The sequence below is a fragment of the Pipistrellus hanaki genome (genome assembly GCF_964339955.1).
Source record: "Pipistrellus hanaki genome assembly, chromosome: 1".
Lineage (NCBI taxonomy): Eukaryota > Metazoa > Chordata > Mammalia > Chiroptera > Vespertilionidae > Pipistrellus > Pipistrellus hanaki.
The window spans coordinates 189,893,804-189,916,732 of NC_140503.1; the positions used below are offsets into that span (position 1 = coordinate 189,893,804).

General features: G+C 46.8%; 1 protein-coding gene across 1 annotated transcript in view; it reads left to right on the forward strand.

Moving 5' to 3' along the window:
• Positions 1-14,225, forward strand: part of RELL1 (RELT like 1) — a 61,548-nt gene extending 47,323 nt beyond the window's left edge. The window contains exon 7 of the mRNA XM_084901232.1: positions 12,247-14,225. The gene's annotated coding sequence lies outside the window, so the exon portion shown is untranslated. The remainder of the gene's footprint in view (positions 1-12,246) is intronic.
• The last annotated feature ends 8,704 nt before the right edge of the window (positions 14,226-22,929 follow it).

Genomic DNA, 22,929 nt, shown 5'->3' on the forward strand with positions numbered 1-22,929 from the left:
ATTAGCAGCATATTAAAATTTCTTTTGAAAAACCATGCAGGCCAAATGAAATGTAACCTTGTCATTATGTCTGGGTGAACCATGATTTGTAAAAGGCTAGAGCAAGCTTCTTCCATTAGCTGGATTGGAACCCAGTTTTCTTCATTGTGCCATCATTCTAAAATACTCCCAGTAGGGATATTACTAGTTCCACTAAATATTTCAAAGCAAAAGTAAAAGCTTCTTGTTTGGCAATTTTAATTTTGGAAGATACAGTATTACTTTTAAAAAAAGAAGCCCATGATAATTTGATATTGGTTTAGCTTTAATCTTACCCCTTTCTTTCTATTCTGGCTTGAATAGCATTCATCCTTTTCATGTTTCTTATACGTAAAAGGGACTCCGGAGCGATCGTGGCCCAGAGCTCTGATGCGAGCCTGGACATGAAGGCAAAGGGAGGGGAGGGCGGTGGACTGCTGGGGTCTCTGAAGGCCCCGGGAAATAGCAAGGTGGGACCTGAGCCCCCGGTCAGGTGGCCAGGCTCAAATCCCAGTTTGCCACTCACCTGCACCAGGACCTGGGCAAGGTGCTTTGGCTTTAAAGAATGGTTTATTGATTGATTGATTTTAAGAAAGAGAAAGAGAGGCATCGATTTATTGTTCCACTTGTTCATGGAGTCACTGGTTGTCTCTTGTATATATGTCCTGAGCGGGTGTCGAACCCGCGACCTTGGCACACTGGGGCGACGTTCTAACCGGCTGGGCTACCCTGCCAGGGTCTGGTTCTTTGGCTTTTCACGCCTCACTTTCTTCACCGGAAAAGGGAGATGGTGTTACCTGCTCCGAGAGTGGCAGTGAGATTTCTGTGAAATAACTTGAGGCCCAGGGCCTGGCGCATGGAAATCTCAGTCAGTGCTGCTGGTCAGTGTTTGTTCCTACACTTCTGGTCGGTGTGCCTGAGTTCGGGGAAGAAGTAGCTTTTGATAATCTCCCAGCTCCGAGGGGTTGGGCGTGGCCTGCGAATGAATACTCTGGGAGAATGCCCTCCTGAATTCTGTAGGCATAGACTTTCTGGTGCTAGAAATTAAAAGTTTCTCCCTCGCATCGATGTTTCTCTCTCTCCTTCCACCTTCTTCTCTCTCTCAAATCAATAAAAACATATTTTGGGGAAAAATAGGGTGTGCCATATCGGGCAGTGCAGACAGAACATGCCCATCGCTGCAAACAGTTTTATGGGACCGACAGCAGACGGTAGCTGGTACTAAGATGTGGGGATTGGAATCCTAAGTGACTCCGGGGAATGAGAGAAGCATTCTGAGTAGTTGTGGGGGCCATCTGGCCACAACGAGAAGCCTCTGGCCATGCAAGTCTAGGTGAGGAAGGCCCAGCCAGCTTAGCTGTAAAGTGAGCTTGGTTTCAGCGCGTCTGCAAATCACAGCGTGTGGAGAGATGGAGCAGACGATGCGGGAGAAGGCACTGCTCACCTTCAGGCAGGAAGTGCGAGGCTCAGCCTGATGAGAGCCGGGTCAGGGTGCCCTGGCTCGCTGCCTAGAGAGAGGGCCTGGAGCTTTAGGGAGATTAAAAGGATTAGGATTGCTGAGCTGGTGTTCTTAGTCCAGCTATAGGAATTGGACTATTCCTGACTATAGGAATTTGATCTAAGCACCTGCCATCCTGGCCACATTTTACTGGTTTCAATGTGACGTTCCCTGCAAAGCACATAACCATCCACCGGGATTTTGTGAGAGAGCATTGAGTCTGGTCAGAAGAAAGATGCTCACATCCTCACTTCTGCACTAGGAACCTGTATTTGTCTTTCCTGTCCCCCGGCCCTTGATGTGAATAGGACAGTACATTTACTGATGCAGGGGTCCTCAAACTTTTTAAAGTGGGGGCCAGATCACGGTCCCTCAGAGAGCTGGAGGGCCGGACTATATGAACTACTAATTCCTACTGTAACACCTTGGCTGCGCTCACTGCCCAAAAAACCTGGCGGGCCGGATCAGACTCCTCTGTGGGCCGCATGTGGCCCGCGGGCCGTAGTTTGAAGACCCCTGGTAAGGCAAGTGCCAGGAGAGCGTCTGGCCTGCGGTTGGCTCTCAGCAGACCATAGTCATACTGTGCTGCACCGTCCAGATCAGCACAGGAACGATTCAAGAAGGGAATGCGATACGCTCTGCTAGCCCTCAACTGGTATTCATTTTGAAATTAAAGTTAAAACTTCGTTACGGAAGTTTTCACACAAACTCAGAAGTAGAGAGAATACTGTGAATGCTCATGATTCATGGAATCAGAGTTCTCAGCAAGCATGTGGGGAGTTTAGAATCCAACCCAGGCAGCCTGGCCTGGAGCCTGCCCTTCCCGGCTCCGCTGGGTCCGGGGCAGCGGGTCCCGTGGGAGGGTCTGCTGGGGCTGGGACCCGGTGAGTGACCTTGTCTGAGGACCCAGCCAAGAGTGGACTCTGAACAAGGAGGGAGGGGAATATTCACTGACCTTTAGAAAAACGTATGTGTTCATTCAAAGTTTTCTTGCTGGTTTTTATATTTCTCATCCCCAGAGTGTTTGGCATATTTAACGACTTTATTTTCCAAGAGGCCACATCCTGGGCCCGAATCTCTGGCTCTGGACTGAATTGAAAGATTTGCCCTAAACTATGACTACGACAGCAGGGCAGGAGTATTACGTGTTTTTTGTGCAGTCTAATACGGTGTTTAGAGTTTTTCTTTTCCCTGAAAAATGTTTTTGTTTACATTTGGATTTTTGGCCAAATCATTTTACTGTTGTGCCTGGTTTACTGTAGAATTGATTCAGATATTCAAAATATGTCTATTCATTGGTTAGGCTTTTTTTTCTTTCTTTCTTTCTTTTTCTTTTTTTTCTTTTCTTTTTTTTTTTTTTTAAATAGGTGGCTGGTTCTAGAAACCAGACTTATTATTCTAAACAGAATGTTATCAAGACTGGGGCAGGATTTCTCTCTCTTGCCTTCTCTTTTTTAAAAACAAAATCAGTTGATTCTTTCCGCCGGTCTCCTTGGCCTGTGCAGCAGAGATCTGCCTTGCCCCTGCCTGGTTTATTTTGGCAGCGCAGTTACTGTGGTTTCTTTTTTCCACAGAAAATGTATTTGGATTTCTTCTTAGAAGAATACACTTTTGTTCTTCAAAGCTGCATAAATCGAATTACTTTCAGGCTGCAGACGCCACTGCCTTGCCTTCGTTATCACTGGTCTCCACTTCTTAACGGTGACACGGTCGTGCCCTGGCTGGGTGGCTCAATGGTTGAGTGTTGTCCCGTGGCACCAAAGCGTCGCAGGTTCGATTCTCCGTCAGGGCACATACCTACGTTGCCTGTTCAAACCCCTGTAAGGGCGAGTACAGTAGGCAACCAGTTGATGTCTCTCTCTCTCTCTCTTTTTCTTCCTTCCTTTCTTAAAATAATAAAAGTAAAAACATATCCTTGGGTGAGGATTTAAAAACAACATTTAGACATATAAGCATATGCTGAAATGGACTTTATAGAAAAAAAATGATACTATTGTAAGCATTCTGTATTGCACATTTCTGAAGTGTATACTCTTTTTCCCACGTTGCACATGAGGAATGTGCTCGGAGGGATTTACTGTTCCCAGATCCCAGGCCAGGCAGTGAGAGGGCCTGGAGGGGGAGAAATCCATACTTTGGAGCTAACATGCTCAAGGACTTTGAAGTTCAGGGAAGTAAGTGGGGAGCTCCTTGCTCGCTTAGCCCAGTTGATTACGTTAGTGACCATTTTGGCAGTGTCATCTGTCACCAGGCAGGGCCTCCTTTGGGCTCCTGTGGGACCTTCTGATGTTGTTTGGCTGTTCAAGCTGTGCCTGGACCAGGTCCAGTTTGTGCACGGTTCTCTCTTCTTACAGGTAGATTAAGCTCGTAGACATGAGATCTCAAAGGAGCTACGACTGCTAGTTCAGGGCAATTCAGGCATAATTATACCTATTAGACGTATTTATGGAGGCCCTACTATGTGCCAGGCACTGTGCCTGGCCTTAGGGATGCGCATTGTGGGAGACAGACAGACAGGGGCCGTGTTCTCATGGAGTTTCTGTTCGGTGTTAATAGTAGAATTCTCTCCCTATTCCTTGGCTCCCTCGTTTTAGAGTAGGGAGGCCCTAGGAAGTTATGTATGTTGTTCAAGGTCATGCTGATCATTCATTCCAGAGCCTGGACTGGGCCTTCCCGATGGGCTAGTCCCTTCACTGCCTCCCAAGTGTTGGATGTTGAACATGCACACAGTAATTGAAAGTCTTAAAAAATGTAAGTCTTCACCCATTCTCCACCCCATTCCCTTAGCACACATCATCTCCCAGGAGGGGCCCGCAGATGCCGGCGTCCTCGGTACCTTCCAGGGCTACTCTGAGCACAGGCACATGCTAGTACAGCATGTATGTGTGGATGCACTTCCCCTTTGGCTGGGGCTGATGACCGCTGAGTGTGTGCTCTCCCGCATTGCTCCAGTTATGAAGCGGGAATGCTGGATGCATTTGGGAAGCTCTGTGCCCTGTTTGCTCTTTGTTGTTGGGAATAGCTCCAGAACACTGAATGCAGTTTTGGGTGGACCTAAAAACATACTTCTCTGTCATCGCTCTGATATTCTAAGTTATTCTTCCACAGCCTTGTTCTGTGTACAGAAGAGACTAAAACATTTGTCAGCATTCCCAGAACTGAGACAACATGGGAACCAGAGCCTTTGTTTTGTTTTGAATTGCCACCAACGCCAGCCATCTTCCCTCCACACACACCTCCCCACAGCGGCCGCTGCAGGCCGGGCCCTCCCTGTTGTTGACAAGAGATTGACCCCCTGGTCCCTGAGGGAAAAGGGAGCTTTTCTCGTCTCCCTCGGGGGCCCTGCCATTTGACCAGAACTTAAGAAAGAGGGGCTGTGGCCTCTGCCCTTTGCACCGTAGGAACGGCAGAGCTGGACACTCACGGAGACTTTGTGGGACCGAGGAGCGGACCTGAGGGGCACAGGGAGGCAGAGGATGGAATGCTCTCGGGGACGGTTTTGCCCAGGACGAGAAAGAAGAGAGAATTAATAGCTATAAACAGGGTCTTTATTTTTATTCATTTGTAACTTGAGGCTTTGATCTTTACTCTCATTAAGTAGTTTAACTAAAGAGCAGCACCTGCTTTCTCCAGTTTGACATGCTTGCTCTAGTCAGTGCCTCCAGGGGACAGGCTCTCTGCGCCCCAGTCCCGGCCTGTCACATTTTAGCCGTGTAATCTCGGACAATAACTTAGCCTCTTGCGCCTCAGCTTCTCCATCTGAAAAGTGGGACGATGATAGTATCTTCTGGGTGCGTGCCTTGGCACTCAGTGCTAAGTAGGCAAATGCTAGATGTTACTACTACGTTATATCAAGCCCTACTTATACTTAGCAAATAACCGTATAAAATTCTTAAAAAAAATATTTCTTAATTTTTCTGTGACTCAGAGAGGCCCGGTTGGACATAACCTATGAGGTGTAGGCTATTCATTTGATGCTCACATGGAGGCTCTGATGGCCGGTCCGCGGAACTCAAGCTCACAAGATCTAACTTGTTTGCGTTCCTCAGTAGCAAGACCTGGCACTATTCAGATTAATAAGTTTTTCTAGCTGTAGCTACGTAGAGAGAGACACATCGATTGATTGACTGGGGCCTGGGATCAAACCTGCAACCCAGGTATGTGTCCTTGACCGGGAATGAAGGGCATTGAGTCATAGTTGTGTTGAGACTAATCCCACAGAACTGCATTTAGTTATTTCCTAGGCGAATCCTTGTTTTTCCAGATACAGCGCCATTTTTCATGTCAGTTACGTTTTGGAATAAAGTGCTCGGACTCTGACTGTCACAGGGCTGGTAAATCAGTGTTCACTTACTGTCACTTGGGCAACCCATTTTTGCTAAATATGTGAACACATTTAAGTTGCTGTGAGGATCTGACTCAGTAAAGAGCAACCTTCAGGCTTCCTGGTGAGCTCCAAATCCAACGTTGGAGACTCAAAGCTACCAGAGGGCAGCATCTCATCGGCATTATCAGTGAGGAAGGCACTATAGTTTGCAGGAATATACGTTTTATCCCTATGCTACTTGCCTTTTTTCTTCTTAATCCTCTCCCAAAGATGCATTTTTACTGATGTTAGAGAGGAAGGGAGAGGGCGAGGGAAACATTGGCCTGTTAACTCCCATATGCACCCAGCCGGGGATAGAATCCGCAGCCTGGCTGTGCGCCCTGACAGGAATGGAACCTGGGGCCTTTCAGCGCACGGGACGATACTCCCACACACAGGGCCGCACGGCCGGGCATCCCTGTGCTACTTTACAAAGCTGTTTCCAGGTAGGATGGAAAGAGATACCTATAAACATTTTAATTTTTCCTGGATTGACTCACGTATATAAAAAGGTGCTAACTATTGATACTTAAAAAAACTCAAGTTTTAATTGTTAAACTCCTTGCTGAGGTGGGGCTGTGATGTGGCAGCCTGTGATGTGATTTATAATAAGAGTATGTGTTTGATCTTCATACCCAGTTCCGGCTCAGAGCTAAGGAAAACCTTGACATTTCTAAGAGGTGAGGCCAGAGCAGTCTTTTGTTGTGTTACTGAGGTCACTTTGTAAAGCCCCTATGGAACCATGTGACTGGAGGGTTGGAATTTTCCTGTGTGTCCCCCCTCCTCCCCTAGTCTGTCTCTCTCTCTCTCTCTCTCTCTCTCTCTCTCTTTCTCTCTCTCTCAAACACACACACACACACACACACACACACACACACGCTGCAATTAAGGGCAGAAACCTTAAAATACACAGAAGATGCAACGTTCATTAACCATGAAAAATGCCCAACCTTATTAATAATGAAGTAAATACAAACTGAAATGAGATCACCATTGGCTTTTCTGTTGGGGAAGATGAGCGTTAACATTAGCATTGTGCTATAACCGATTCTGCAACCTGCAGCATCTGCAGTTTTTAATGTTTGAGTCAGTTCTAAAGTATGTGCTACCGATCACTCTGAGAGTGCGGATTAGCTGAGGTGGGCATGGATCCATTGTGCTTTCTAAATAAACGTGGAGCCTGGCCGGTGTGGTTCAGTGGCTGAGCAACAACCTATGAACCAGGCGGTCACACTACACAGGTATGAATATACATTTATAAAATTTACCACAGAGTTTGGAGCAGAGCAAGATTGAAAGGACTGTGGACACCCACTAAGGGTCTTCTGGTGTCTCCTGTTGACCCATGCCCGGCAAAGTGACAGTCCGACGGCTGGGAGATCCCCTGTCATGTGGTTAGTGCTTTACATGCGGATGGCACACGTAACCGGAGTGCTGGCCAGAGCCTGGCGCTGAGTTTGATCTGGAAGGTTACCAGTTACCGGTGAGAGATCACACACCTGTAGCTCTAGGACTTGAGCGTGACTATTACTGCTGCAATTTTAGCTGTTTCTATACATAACCTCCCCATTTATTTTATTTAAAAGTGTTCTAGGAACTTCCTCAGCCTGCTCAGTGGTTCTGTAGGCTTGCATCTCTTCTCTGCCATAAGGGTGCCCTTCTGAGCGGGGCGCCTGGCGGGGTACAGTGTTCCAGCATCTTCCTGTCGCTGTGGAGCCGCGGTGACTCCCAGGGAGGGCCCTGCTGGCGGTTCGGGTCCCTCGTTTCCTTCCTGTCGCCCCAGAGGTGGGAGGGGAGAGGTGAGGGCACCCGCAGGTCTCAGGGCGCCGTGGGTGTCCTGGTGGCCGGTGTGGCCGCCCAGTGCGGGGTGACTGCATCATGAGTGTTGCGTGGCCTCAGGCATGCTGTGAATGAACCCGTGGGCCTCAGTTTCCCCCTGGGAGAAAGGCAGCGTTGTTGACTCCGGCAGTTACTGTGCAGTTGGCCCCTGAGTCCCGGGGCTCAGCCCAGAGAGCAGCTGAGAGGCCAGCTCCCTGCTCACTGACCAGGTGGTCCCGTCCGTCCTTCTCACCTGCCCTGCGAGGGCTCAGTGCTTATGTTTCTAGCACTTACGTTTGTCCTTTTTAAAGGGATCAGATCCTTTTTTCTAGAGAATCCTTTTTAATCGGGGAAATATATGTCTTAATAAAAAAGATACAGACGTTCCCTCCCCATTATCTGAAGTTTTATTTTTAAAGTCAGAGTCTGTCTCATTGGCATGATGAAATCTCGTGCCAACCTGCTCCGTTCTGCCCCGGACGTGAATCACCCCTCTGCCCAGCGTATGCCGCCCCCGCCCGTTAGTCACTCGGCAGTCACCTCCCTGCCAGAGGGACTGTCACGGTATCGCAGAGCCTGAGTTCAGGTAAACCTCACTCCTCTTTCTGTGCCTAATTTCCAGGTGGAACTTTAGCATGGGGATGCACATAGGGGGAAAAACATAGTAGATGTATTTAGGGTTCAGGCACCCACTGAGGGTCCTGGAACGTATTGCTCTGTGGCTTTGGTGGAATCATGGCTTTAACTTTAAAATTAGACTTGTGTAGCAAGCAATCAAATTTAAAGGAAAAAAGTGACCTTTTTATTCTTTCCTGATCAGTCTTTAAATTTTTTTTAAAGAAAATAAAAAAAATATACATTTTTTTTTTATTGATTTCAGAGAGAGAGAGAGAGAGAGAGAGAGAGAGAGAGAGGGAGAGAAAGATAGAAACATCAATGATGTGAGAGAATCATCGAGTGGCTGCCTCTGCATGCCCCCTACTGGGGATTGAGCCTGCAGCCCGGGCATGTATATGCCCTGACTGGAATCAACCCTGACCTGGTTCATAAGTGGACGCTCAACCATGAGCCACACTTTCTGGGCCAGATCATTCTTTGAGGTTCTACAATTCTGCGCAGCAGTCTTCGTGGGGGAAATGGCCACACCTGGGGTTTATGCATTGTCTTTTCAATATAAGGCAGTAGTGCTGAATTGCTTCCAGCTTGAGCATTCGCTCAGAGGAGACTGTTATCACCAAAAGAACTAGAGATCGGCTTGTGAAAGAAATATGGGAGAGTGTGTATCATGGGAAATGTGTAGCATGGCGGTGGAGCGATCATCCTCCCTCCTGTACATGGCTGCTGGCCTCCCTGCGAGTATGTGGCCGTGGCTCCTGACTGCCCTGTGGCCCTGGGGAAGGCACCTTTGACCATGGGTGTGCTGTGGGAAAGAAAGAAAGCCTGTGTTTGTGAATTAGTATGGATATACTCACACCTGTAGAGTGAAGCAGGAGGAATCGAACAATGTGGACCTGGTGTGACACAGCCTGGAGTAAGGCTGCAGCTGGAACTGTATAAGCCACGGAGCATGCAGTGTCTTCTCTCCCCGGGGTCATCCTGGTCAGACGGAGGTTTAGCTGGACAGTGAGAGCTGCTATGCTGGTCATGTGCTGCCTAATAATACGTGTGTGTTTGCAGAGAGGGCTCAGCGCTGAGGGGCTTGTCATAGCGCTTTTAAAAACGGTTACCTGCCCCTCCCTCGTTTTTGGCTTCATTCCTGGTGTGAGGAGTGAGGACGTGGAGCAGCAATTCGTAGTTTTCCCGTCTTCTCTCAGAGACACTGTGCGCAGTGCAATGTTAACCTGGCACAGAAGGCAGTGTGATGATGGCCATGATCCAAAGAGCTCGCCCTTGGGCGTGTGCGGCCTGCTTGGCTCTGTGTTAAGCATCATACATTTGTCATCTGTGTCAGACCCCACTGCTCCAGCTCCACAGCTACTCACGGGGTCCGGCTTGCTCACCCAGCCCCTTAAAGCTGGTCACATCTGTGCCAAGAACTAGGAATGGGAAGTTCTACTTTGGAATGAAAACTCTTACTGTGATGAAACATTACATTCTAGGCCTCACATCCCTCACCCTTGACCTTGTTTTCCTTGATGCAAAAAAAGTCTAGGTCTAAGAGAGCAGATGATAAAAGGAGACATAAAAATAGTTGACTGCCAATGGCCTAGTTTTTGAAGTTTTACTGGGGAAATTCTCTCCCTTTTTTTTCTTTTAGGATCATTTTTCTATTTTCCACCTCTGGCCATTCTACCTTTTTTTTTCCTTGCTAGCCTCTTCCGCATTAATCAACTAGCAATTGAAAGTATGCCCAGACTTGACTGGGTTCAGTTTTAAGGTTCAGATCTGTAGTGTAGCTGTGCTAGGTTGCAGCAGTGCAGGGCAGGGAATGACTTATTTCATTTATAATTAATAACTCAGCTCCTATCTATTTCCTTTTTAGCTAAGGGGATAAAGGGTCTTTTATCCAACCTATTTAGCTTAAAATCAGTATCTTTGTCTTTTTCTCTCTCTCTCTCTCTTTCTCTCTCTCCCTCTCTCTCTCTCTCTCTCTCTCTCTCTCTCTCTCTCTCTCTCCCCTTTCCTCCCTCCTTTTTCCTCTCCCCCTTCTCTCATAACCACTATGATTATTATTAATTACAGAGTAACAGAAAAGGATAATATGGATAATAATAGACTATATTTTGGAGGGTGAATTAGAAAATATGTATAAAGTAACACTTAAGACATCTCTATCAACATTTTGGGTTTTCTCCTGTTAACGTAAAAAAACATTGAAACCTATAGAGTTTTTGTGAGTTTATTTGAGCCAAACTGTGGACATATGCCGGGAAGCAGAACCTCAATGAATGGAGATAATGCTCCGGAGTCTGGCAGGTTACATCTATATTTATACATTGCAATCAAAGGAGGGACATAGATGGGCTACATGAAATTCATTGATAATGGATTAAGGAGATGGAAGAAAGCAAAGCAAAGCGGTGGGAAACCCCTGGGACTGGATAAAAAGTAAAATGATGGACACATACTTAGTGTGTGCAGGAACAATTAACATGATAATGAAGGAATTTGAGGCATCTGTCCTGGCACCCACCAGCCCATCACCTCACGTTGTGCCCCAGGGGCTCCAGAAAAGGGAAGTTACAAGTTACCCAGACATCTCACAGATATGTTATCTTAGAGGCAAAAAGGCAAATGGGCTCAGGAAAAATCTAAGTTTATCTTTCTCAGGGAAAATACTGGCCTAGGATATGATTGCCCACTATAACCTGTTTGTAGTTAAATTTTTTTTTTTAAAAATAAATATATTTTATTGATTTTTTTACAGAGAGGAAGAGAGAGGGATAGAGAGTTAGAAACATCGATGAGAGAGAATCATTGATCAGCTGCCTCTTGCACACCCCCTACTGGGGATGTGCCCACAATCAGTGTACATGCCCTTGTCTGGAATCGAACCTGGGACCTTCCAGTCCGCAGGCCGATGCTCTATCCACTGAGCCACACCGGTTTCGGCTGTAGTTAAATATTTAATTTTCAGACCATCCTTTGTGGTTACTTTAGGTCTCTGAGATTGCAAGACTGCCACGCAGGCTTCCCCTGAGCTTGTCAGGTCAGCAGGTGGCTCCTTTCGTCCTCACTCCATACATTTATAAGTTGGTTTCATCTCTGTTTTTGTTTGATATTTATCAGGCAGACAGACATACTTTTGGCCTCAAGAGAATGTTTTGTTCCTTAACCTGGTGTAGGTTGGCCTGAGGGTGTGTGTGTTCCAACGCACACAGGCGGCTCTAGAATTAGTCCTGTGCTGGGTCATCCTGTCTTCAACACAGGAAAGTAAAAGGTGCACAAATGCCTGTTAGATGAGACACTTGTAAGAAAAACATTGAGAACGGAAAACTGTTTTACCCGTTTACTAGGGACTGCATTTGTAATGTAAATGTAGACGCACAGGGACCCGTTGTCAGAAGGACTTACTACAACACAGAGCCCTCGAGGTGCAGAGCAGACCTCGGTCAGTGGTTAATCTTTGTGTTCTTTCTCGCCACCATCCCAGCCGAGCTGCCTGGGTGCTCGGGAGGGACTCCGAGGTAACTGTGGGGAGGCCTGGCAAAGACACCTCGCCTGACATCCAGGGCTCCCTGCGCTGAGCACGATGCAGTGACAGACGTGGCCCAGGAGTCACGGAGCCGGGCCCCAGAAGCGGCACCTGGCTCAGGGAGAAGGCTCGCCTTAGAACCCACACTAGGCTAGACGGATACCCTTTGTCCGCTGTGGCTCTCAAGTTCCGCTCTCTCTCCATTTAGAAACCCTTACAGTGAGGTCCCTTTGGATGGCGTGCTCACCTTTCTCAGACGGAACGCTGGGAGAAACGTGTGGTCGGGAGGAATGCCGTGGGAAGGGACGAGGGTGGTTACGGTTTCTCTCTGAGTTTAACCTTCAGGCAGGTTCATCTGTGAGACTGCACTTACCTTCCACAAAGCCTCACCTTTCTCGATTTCTCTTCCAGGAATGACTCTATTTGAAGAACGCTAAGAGACTGAAAACTTATGCGATACGGAGTTGTGCCCAAGGAATGTTTCTTATCTTTTGTACGATTTCTATCGTGGAGTCGGCAGGCATACGGAAGAAAGCCAACAAGGGAATAGTGTTGCTCTGCTGAAGACGGGATCCAGTTGGCTTTGAAACAAGTCTCATGAGAAAATTATCACATTTCCAGGGAAGAAAAGAGCTCATTTTTTTATCTCCCCAACTGCCTCCAGCCACCACCCCGTAGTGTGCACACCACAGGTTTTTCCAGGATGATCACTCTGTACGTGGAAGAATGCGTGTACAGCCTGAGCTGATGCTGTGTGTGTGTGAGTGTGTGTGTGTGCACTCATTGTGTGTGTGCACACATGTACTTCTGTTCCCCCAACCCTTACTTCCTATTTTACTACTGGTTGTAAGAAGATTCTCTTACAGTTTAACTGTTACGGCAGATAAAGATGACTCTGGGAGTGAGAGGTCCCCGAAGATAACCTAGTTTGGCCCCGAGAAGCGGAGCCCCAAGAGGCCCTGGTGTCGGATGGGGACTGGACGGCGGCCTCTGGATGCTGAGACTGGGAATTCAGCGTTGATCCTGCTTCGCCATGCCACTCTCTAAGGTCACTTACAAAATATTGGGAAGTTGTGTGTTTGTTTTCATTTTAACTTGAGCTAAACAGTTCTTATTTAGGTTATTCAATAAAGGGGAAAGTGGTTTAAAGTCACAAAAGCAAAAACAAAAAAATTCTTGTTTTGACAACCCAAGTCAAAATAAAACGAAAAAATCTCTGCTTCTCATGCCAGACAGGGGGCTGCCTTCCCCTGGTCCGATTTATGTAGTGTGTTGCTGTTTTCCATCTTGTAGCTGATGCTCGTTATTTCAGAGAGTCCGGGTGGTTTTTTCCCCCTGGGGCTTGGAAATCCTGCTTTTGTCTTTGCTGTGGGGTTTATGAGACACCTGGGGGAGCTCAGAGGCCATGGCAGTAACTTTGCGGTGCGTCTGGGCCAAAGGCGGGGAGGGCCCACGTCCAGAGCGCGTGGTGCCTGCTCTGTGTCAGAGGGAGAAGCACATTTCGCACTTGACCCCCCAGAGGCGATTTCCGTGTATTTAAAGTATTTACTGTAAATATGCTCATTCCATTCTGCTTCTGGCGTCAGACTAAAATTTCTAACCTGTTAAATGAATGGTAGGCTCAATTCCATGTGAGCCTTTACTGACAACTAATTAAAAGGCATATGTGCGTACATACATCGACACAGTGGATGAGAGGAAGCCAGAGTGGAGCGAATTTCACGGAGGTCCAACAAGTAGCAATATAGGAATTTGGGGGATGTGCATTAGTGTAAATGATATGTGTGCGGCCTAGACTGATAGTTTTAGCTTTAGGAGAAAAAAAAGCATCATTTTTTGTTTGTTTAAAGAATACGCTCTCAGAATGGGGAGGGATAAATATGTAAGATATTCTTAAGCTTTAATTATTTTTTTAACTTTATTCAGGTCGGAGCACTTTTTGTAATAGCAATACAACAGGCAAGAGAATACTCAAGAATATTTAAGATGATTGTATTTCTACCATATTTTCTAATACTTGAGCAGTTTTTGTCTGTCTGCAGAATATGCCAAAAGTTAAGCATTCGGTATTTTCGACACATAAGCTTTTTACTGGTTTCTATGATCTCATACGAACTCGTACGTGTTCCCAAAGCGACCGATGTTTACAGGCCTGTGCTCCGCTCCGCCCTCAAGGGACGGGGCCGCGCAGACTGACCACGCACAACACTACGGACGGAGGGCGGGTGGACGGCCAGGGAACGAGTGGGCGGGCTGCCACCTCGATGTAAAAATTTGTAAAGGAAGATTTTCACCCTTTTGAGTGTCAAGTGTATTTTTAACTGTCTGGTTTGTACTTTTACGACTTTTGTACTACCAAAGCAGAGTTAAAAATAAAAATGTTAAATCCAGTGTGCTGTTTTGGAGTGATCCGATGGTTGGTGCCTTGAGTACAATGGGGTCGTGTAGTTATGGAGCTTACTATGACACTGCCTCATTTCTTATGTCTCATTTGGCTGGCTTTCCTCACTGGATTGACCCCTCCAGGGTATTACCATTCCTCACCCCTGCCATAATGATTTTCTAAATTTGGAGATCGCCCTGGCCGGTGAGCAGTGGTTAAAACATTGGCCTGCTCACTGAAGGGCTGAGGGTTCAATTCCCGGTCAAGGTCATGTACCTGGGATGCAGGTTTGATCTCAGGCCCCAGATGGAGCATGTGCTGGGAGCAACCAATCGATGTGTCTGTCTCGTATAGATGTTCCTCCCTCTCTCTTCTCTTCTTCTCTCTTCCTTCTTTCCACTCTCTGAGAAGGAATGGAAAAAATGTCCTCAGGTGAGGAGGAATCAAAAGGGGTCACTTGGGGTGACAAGTTTCACTCTCAGCCTTTTGACACTTCCAGCAGCAGGAGGCAGGGGATGGTCACTGAGCCCTGAGTGCAGCTCGCCCGACAGGACACGGCAGGTCCTAGGTAAATTTGCCAGGGGACTGCCGGTGGCTGGGAATGCGCCTGCACTTCCTTCTCAAGTCCAAGGTGATATGTAGGCTTCCTCCGCCCTAACACAGCCCTAACCCGGAGGAACCCTCCCTTCCCTCCCACTGAGGGCAGGAATGTCAGGGCCAGGAAGTGGGATCCCAGGATCCAGCTCTGGTTGCCTAGGGCTCAGCTGTGGTCAAAGGGGTCTGTCTGTCTGTGTTTTGCGCCCGAGGTCATTGCCAATTCCTGGATACTCTTCACCCTTTTGTCTGTGGGGCAGGTTGGTTCCACCCAAGGCTTCTTTTGATCATTCCTCATCTTTCCAGGACTGTTCTCAAATCCCCCTGGGTGTGCCCTCCTTGTAGCTCCAAACAGTTGCAAAGACACCTGGGACTTATTTGTGTCCTGCACTGTGGCGGCCCAGCTGGGGTCGCTGTCCACTCCACCGGATTCTGATGGTGTCAGCCTTGCGTAGTTGGCGCGCCCTCTGCTGGCCAAATTCAAGAACCGCATGGCTTCTTGGCCATTTGCTATGTCTTTAACTGCAGCTCAGAAAGTACTCATGGTTATTTGCTGAGTAAATAAAAATCTATCTTTAAAAATGAAAGACTATCCTTAACTTTTATGGAAGTAAAAATCCATTGTTTTTTTTTAATAAATAAAAATTCAAGGTTGAGTTTTTCCTCACCCATTTTCTGACCCTGGCCTTTTGTCTCGGGCTTTCTCATCAGAAACCCGTTTCTCTCCTGGGAGTTATGTCCCTGCAGGGGTTCCTGGGGACATCGGTGGAAATGATTGAGCTCCGTTTTGGAGGAAACCCGTGCCCAGAAGTGCTGTGGCTGTGGGCAGCAGTATGATTTTCAAGAAGTAGCCCGGCCTTTGCTTTTGTGTTTGCACAGTGGCTCTGTCACTCACTGCTGTGTGATATTGGGAACATTACTTTACCTATCAGAGCCGGACTTCCCTCATCTGTAAGATGACCTGCCTCCCAGGGTTTTTAAGGATCAGAAAAAGGCATGCCCAGCGATGGTGCCTGCGGTGATCTGTGTGGCACTCAGAGGAGGTCTGTGTGCGTCTGCCCCACCACCGGGAGCCAGTGGCCTGGGCAGTGGCCCCGCACACACAGCTTTATCCGAGGGTGGAGCTGGGTTCACAGCTTCTTGCTCTGAAGCTGAGCCCTGAGGTTCACGGAAGGACCACGGAGCAGGGGAGGCTCCATGTTTTGAGGGGTGAAAGGATATCTTGGAAAGCACAGCATAGGAATATCGTTAATAATACTGTCATCCCTGTGGATGGTGCCAGATGGGCTCCGGGAATATCAGCGGGAACACTTTGTAAAGCATTTGGTTGTCTAACACGTTAGTCAACATCGCCAAATATCAACAGGACAACAATTGAAATTCCTTTTGAGAGCCAAATATTTTTAAAAATATATTTTATTGATTTCTTACAGAGAGGAAGGGAGAGGGACAGAGAGCTAGAAACATCGATCAGCTGCCTCTTGCACACCCCATCCGGGGATGTGCCCGCAACCGATATACATGCCCTTGACTAGAATCGAACCTGGGACCTTTCAGTCCGCAGACCGATGCTCTATCCACTGATCCAAATCGGTTTTGGTGAGAGCCAAATTTTTTTAAACTTGAACTTCTTCTCACGCCACTTCTTCAAAATAGACTCGCCCAGGCCATGGTATTTTGTGGAAGAGCCACACTCAAGGGGCCAAAGAGCCGCAAGTGGCTCTGTAGCCGCAGTTTGCCGACCACTGGTCTAATCACTATGCTGTACACCTGAAACTCATACAAAATAACACTGGCTGTAAACTGTAATTGAAAAAAGTAAAAAAGAAAGGATGAAGAGGCAGTGCTTGCAGGGGCAGCTGACAGGCCACCAGCCCGGCACCTTTCCTTTCTGCAAATGCCGCCTGCGTCCTTTAGAGAATACTTCCTCCCTCCAGAACCCAGCCACATGCCTTTCTTCCCAACGGCAGCCGACGGGACCAACGTGGGCACATGACCCGCCGGTGACCTGGCACATGACCCGCCGGTGACCTGCCCGGTGGAGCCCCTGTTTGAGATGTTGGCCAACTGCAGCTGGAAAAAGTGTTTTCTTTCTCCGGTGGCCAGAGCTCCAGGCTCAGAGGCTGGTGGAGACCACGGTTCCTGCCATGTGGTTGGCAGCCGGTCTGAAGACAGGAGGAGCGTGCAGAGGGAGTGAGCCGGTCTTGCTTTCAGGCCTCAGGCTCAGCGGCCCTTCGACCCTTCGGAGTGTCCTGTGTTCCAGGGACATTCCTCTTTTGCTTGAACTGGTTTGCGTTGAGTTTCTATCACTTGCAACAAAAACCCATGACTCATGCAGTGACTCAGAGGCAGCACAGGGCCACCTGGGCGGTGCAGCCTGACACTCGGCCCTACAGCTGAGGTCGCTCAGGGCTGCCCTGGACCTGTATGTAGCCAGGCGCCTGGCCGTGGTGTGGCTTCTGCTCTGAAATGCTCATGCAAACCCCGTCTTTCCCTCCATTGCTCTCTGTCTTTCCTTGGTTTGCCATGGGGCTCGTGATTCTAGCTCCTGTACGTGCACAGCTTTGGACATCCAGATGCTGCTGGCCACCCGTGACCCTAAAATCTTGGGACCTTAATCTTCTAACTATAGGGTGAAGGTGATCTGTACCTTTTAGAGAGGCTGTGACGAGTATGAGCTTGGGCGAGTGATGTACTTAAGCCCAGGGCTGGGGACACCAGCGCCCAGTCAGTGAGCTGCCTCAGAGCGGCCAAGGTCAGACCCTCTTTAGCAAAAGAAATGATAGAATAAGGGGAGTTTGGCATCTTGAGTCCCATGCTTGATGCTTCTGCCACGTTCACATTGCTTAATGTTTGAGGATGGACCTGGGGTCGGGAGATGGGCCCCAGCGAATGTAGGAGGAAGCAGGTAGGAGCGGGAACTGGAATCTCCTGGGCCTGGGATTCCCCTGGCGCTTGCTCACGTACCTTCAGTGAGAGAATGACCTCATTGTCCGGATGTGGAATGGACCCGGATGGACCAGGGAAGGGGCAGGTTTCTGTTTGTTCTGGCTGTCGTTTATCTTATCCTTATCACTCTCGCGATAAGACGTGGACTTAGTATAGCCATCTCAGTGGGTTTAAAGGAACTTCATTACTTTTTATCTGCAAATTAATCTAGCTCAGAAACTTGGGTAAAATGCTCTTGGAATTGTAAGGTGATACCCAATGGCAACACGTATGGGCTTGCTTATTCTGGGTGAATATCTTATTGTGGATTAACATACACAAACATCAAATAAACCACCCCTCTGAAATGAGCCAGCCACGTCCAAAGTTCTGCCTCGCATTAGAAATGCATTTTGCTTTATAAAAGCTCCTCTGGGGCCAGGAAGGATAAAGGAAGTAGAGTGCTCAAATATTCATTTCCAGCCGAAACCGGTTTGGCTCAGTGGATAGAGTGTTGGCCTGCGGACTGAAGGGTCTCAGGTTAGATTCTGGTCAAGGGCATGTACCTTGGTTGCGGGCACATCCCCAGTAGGGGGTGTGCAAGAGGCAGCTGATCAATGATTCTCTCTCATCGATGTTTCTAACTCTCTATCCCTCTCTCTTTCTCTCTATAAAATATCAATAAGATATATTTAAAAAAAAAATTCATTTCCAACACAGTCTGGCTTAAAACTGGGATGACTGTGTGTCCTAAAATGGTCACGTCATAAAAATAATGAAAAGAAATAACGAGAATTTTCAAATGTGTTAAATTTGAAGTGCCCCCAAGATTTTTGTCTTGAGATGATGACTAATAATGTAGGCAGAAAAGCACTTATCTAGTTTTAGGAATTAATGTTATTAGAAGTGGTTCAGAGAACTTTGGTAGTCATAGCACTAAAAATTTAGTTATTAAAGTAAGTGTCAGGCCCTGGCCGGATGGCTCAGTTGGTCAGAGTGTTGTCCCAATACACCTGGGTTGTGGATTTAATCCCCAGTCAGGGCACATACAAGAATCCACCAAGGAATGCATCAATACGTGAATGACAAGTGGATTTCTCTCTCTCTCTCTCTCTCTCTCTCTCTCTCTCTCTCTTTCTCTCTCTCTCTCTCTCAAATATAATTTATTGATTTTTTACAGAGGAAAGGAGATAGAGAGCTTGAAACGTTGATGTCCCTCTCTCTCTCTTTAAAAATCAATCAACCAATAAAAAAAATGTTAGAACTGAATACACAATCAGTTTTAAAGTGATGATTGCTACTCATAAAAAGGGGTCCGATGTCAAATAGTTTTTACTGGGCAATAAAATGACACCCAACATTCATTAATTACCTTGTGCTGGGTATGTACTGATCGCTTTATACTCTGTATCCATGTGTCTCCTTACAGCCCAGAGGGAGGCATAGCCATCACTTCTGCTTTACAGGTGACAAGACCCAGGAAAGGAATCTCAAGCGACGTCCTACTGTCTGTTCACGCGGCGAACATGTATGGCCCCTGGGCCCACCTCATGCTCTGTAGGTCAGAAACCCATGGTCCCATGATCACTGTAAAAACTCAACTATCATCATTGGTAGTAGTAGTAGTCTCAGAGAGCTTACAGACAAGTTCTGGACTATAACTGTTAAATTCCTTATTACATTCCTCCTCAGAACCAGAAATAACTTCACTTTTCCAAAATGGAATTGTCCCTCTCGCCATCGTTTTGTTTTCGGGTTCCCTCACCTGTCAGCTCTCAGAATTCATTTTATGGCGATGGCTGCAGTTCCCTGAAATAACGGAGAACACAGGCTCTCTCTTCTTGGACATTTCACGTTTTGATTCAGCTCTTCTCGTCTACGGACGATGTGGCTGCCTCCACACAGGGAGGCTGTGTGATGTATTCCTTCCAAGGACCAGCTTGTTATTCACGCTGGGTTCAGTGGAGGTCCTGACACTGGCTGGCTGTGTGACCGTAAATGAGCTCGCTCTGGAGCCTCTATTGCCCCACCTGAGAAGTGGGGTAATCACACCGTAACTCACAGGGTCACGGCGGGCCTATGTGAGATGGCACATTGAACTCCATGCGTCACAAAGCCACGCTGGCTTAAAAAAAAAAAAAAGAAAAGAAAAGAAAAAAAGGTTAAGCTACATTTGCACTCCTAAAAGCCAAAAACTGTAACATGGTGACTCCCAGAAATTATTTCCGAGTAAGATTTCTATATCGCTAATTGTATTATTTTGAAATGTTGTCCTTGCCGATACTTTTCTTGTAATAACTTCTTTCTCTTACAAACTTATATTTATTATTTTGTAACAGTCCTTGGTTTGCCTCCTGGCTCATGGTTGATGTCATGAAAATCTGAGAGCCTCTGATCATATGGCTTCATAAATGGGCCACTTTTTTTTTTCTCTAAGCCTCAACATTTAAGACATTTAAGACAGAGAATGTTAATAAGACGGTTGACTCATGAAACCTTCCTTGTTTATCTAAGTACCAAGGCTTACTAACACCATTCTCCATAGCCTTAGGACTAGTTGAAGAATGAAAAAGGAGAAAAATATTTGTCATTCTGGAAATGCAATTATTTTTGTGGGATTTTTTTTAAGTTGGTAACTAATGTCATAAGACAATGTTATGGTTTTGCTTATAAAGGAGCAAGATCCAGACTAAAGAAATATTCCAATCAGCCTGTCCACCAACTGTCTCCACATCTGTTAGTGTGGACTGTGTAGTTTTGATAAGGGAGGTGAGTGAAATTCTTTGTCTACCTTCCCATCTCTTAGTCATATTTTATCCTCGCTTTATATCAACTATTCCAAAAAATGCTTAAAAGCAGAAAATCAGAAGCCTCCTAAACATCAGACTCAAAAGGCGAGATGAGGGTGCCCCGGATCAGAGGCAGGCTGAGGTGGAGAGAGGGAAACATGAATGGCCAGCACTACCAGCCCAGACACAAGGGTGACTCCGAGAAGCCTCAAGTTCCCTTCCTTATACTGGGGATCTGGTTAGACAGAACAATGTGCCACTGTCTGTCTGCCTTGGAGAAAGGATTTGCTTTCCTATTGTTATAATAGTCCAGCTTCCTCCAGAACAAAGAGAAATACCACTTCCTCACTCAAGAAACCTGTATGTTTGATCTTCATTCAAAATCAAGCCTTTAAGTTATGCATGTGTGCATACAGGTCTTTGACTGATATGCATAACCCATGGACATGGACAAGAGGGTGCTGAAGACGTGGGGCAGGGAGTGGGGGCAGGCTGGAGCGGGTCAAAGGGGTGCAAAAGGGGACGTACATAATATAATACTTTCAACAATAGAGAATTATTTTTTTTAAAAAAATCAAGCGTTAGCATGGTAACTACCCACTTGGTGTGGTTTGTGGAGATCACGAACTGTTGTGTGGTGTCCACTCCTCACCTTGGCCGGGGCCTGACATCCAGAGCGAGTCTGAACTTTCACGTGGTCCCGAGCGTGTTGGACAGGCTCACGCCTGTGGGCATACTTTCTGATCAGTCATGGCACCGGCTCCAGAAGGAAGACACGGCACAGAGCAGGACGCGCAGGCAGCAGCAGACCACCCGGCGGATAAAGCTAAGTCTGCAGTGCTTTTCCAGCCTAAAGGTCTTGACTTGCTCTGACATCTCTGGTGGAGTCTAGATACCGGGGCAAAGACCAAAGGGGCCAGATTGCTTAAAAAAAACACCACCAAAACACTTGAAACTCTTGGTCATCCGTTAACCTTTTCAAGCAATTATTTTGCAGAAAAAGAATACTTAACACTTAGCAGTGTTGTTAGTCGTGGCGAAATATTGACAACAGTCCTAAAATGGAAAATCAGATATATATGCAGAAGTGGGTTTCTGTTCAAGGGGAAGAGGCTGTCTGTACTAAGGCCCCTCATTTCCCCCCACCCCCACCCCCAATCTGAATTTCCTTCCTTTTGCCTTCTGATAGAGATGTCAGGGGGGAAGTGAGATAGCTGTAGCTGCCCAGTCCTCCTTCGTCTGCATTATACTAAGTGCTAATACAATGTTAACCCCTTGATAACTAGCTCTATCCCAGGCTCCTGTGCTTCGGAGACCTGATGTGCCAAGACTGAAGGCTGACCACCTCAAAACTCAATGTCATTTCCCCCCTGAGTGACTGAAGCCGGAATTTCTTAGGGAAAGCCATGCACACAAGCTACGTTTTCTTAGCCTTTCTTGCAGCTAGGTGTGGCCACATGACTGATATTGACCAATGAGGAATAAGTAGGAAGGCTGGATTATCCTTCTAGGGGATCCCTAATAGAGAGGGGGTGAACCATGTCAGAATGGCTGTCCTTATTCTTTTTTCCTACATGGAAAGCAACCAGCAGCCATTACGGACCACACAGTGATCTTGAGAAGGAAGCCAAGACAATAGAAGGAGCATGAGTCACTGATACTGTGGAATACCCTACCAGCCCTAAATGCTACCCCCAGACTTGTGACATAAGAGGTAAACAAAGCTCTATCTTTAGAAGCCATTTCTTACATGCAGCTGGACCTCGTCCCAGCAGATGCACGTGGGAAACTGTTGAAGGAAACTCTCTGAAATATTAAGCGTTTGGTGTACTAAACACAAAAGCAAACACATGCATTAACGATGCCAACAGTTTACCTTTAAGAGGTTCTGACTAACCTTGTGTGTAGAGGTGGCTTGTCACCATACAAACACAGGGTAATGGATGTCTTTATTTCTTAGGGTACCATCCTTGAAGATGCTAGAAGGCTCAGAAATCATGTTTTATGTTCAATAACGACCAAAATGCATGTTGACATTGTATATACTTCACAGAATTAACATTTTCAGTTGTGAGGGTGTAAAAATTTGTTTAAAGGAGGTTTTTAACTAAGAAGACTTATTTTACTGAGTGCCCTTAGCACAGGCATTGTGCTAAGCATTGCTTAACTTGTATCTTTACAGATACATACTATTCTCACTTAACAGAGAGGCAAATAGAAGAGATAAATTACTTGCCCGAGGTCACATGGCAAAGTCAGAAATCAAACCAAGGTCAGTCAGATTTCAGAACCTGTTAATACCAAACTAAAGCATCTTCCATGTTTATATTTTTCTAGATAGTCTTGACCATCCTATAAATTCCCCATCGAGCCTTGTCAGAGTGGCTGTCCTTGTTTTTG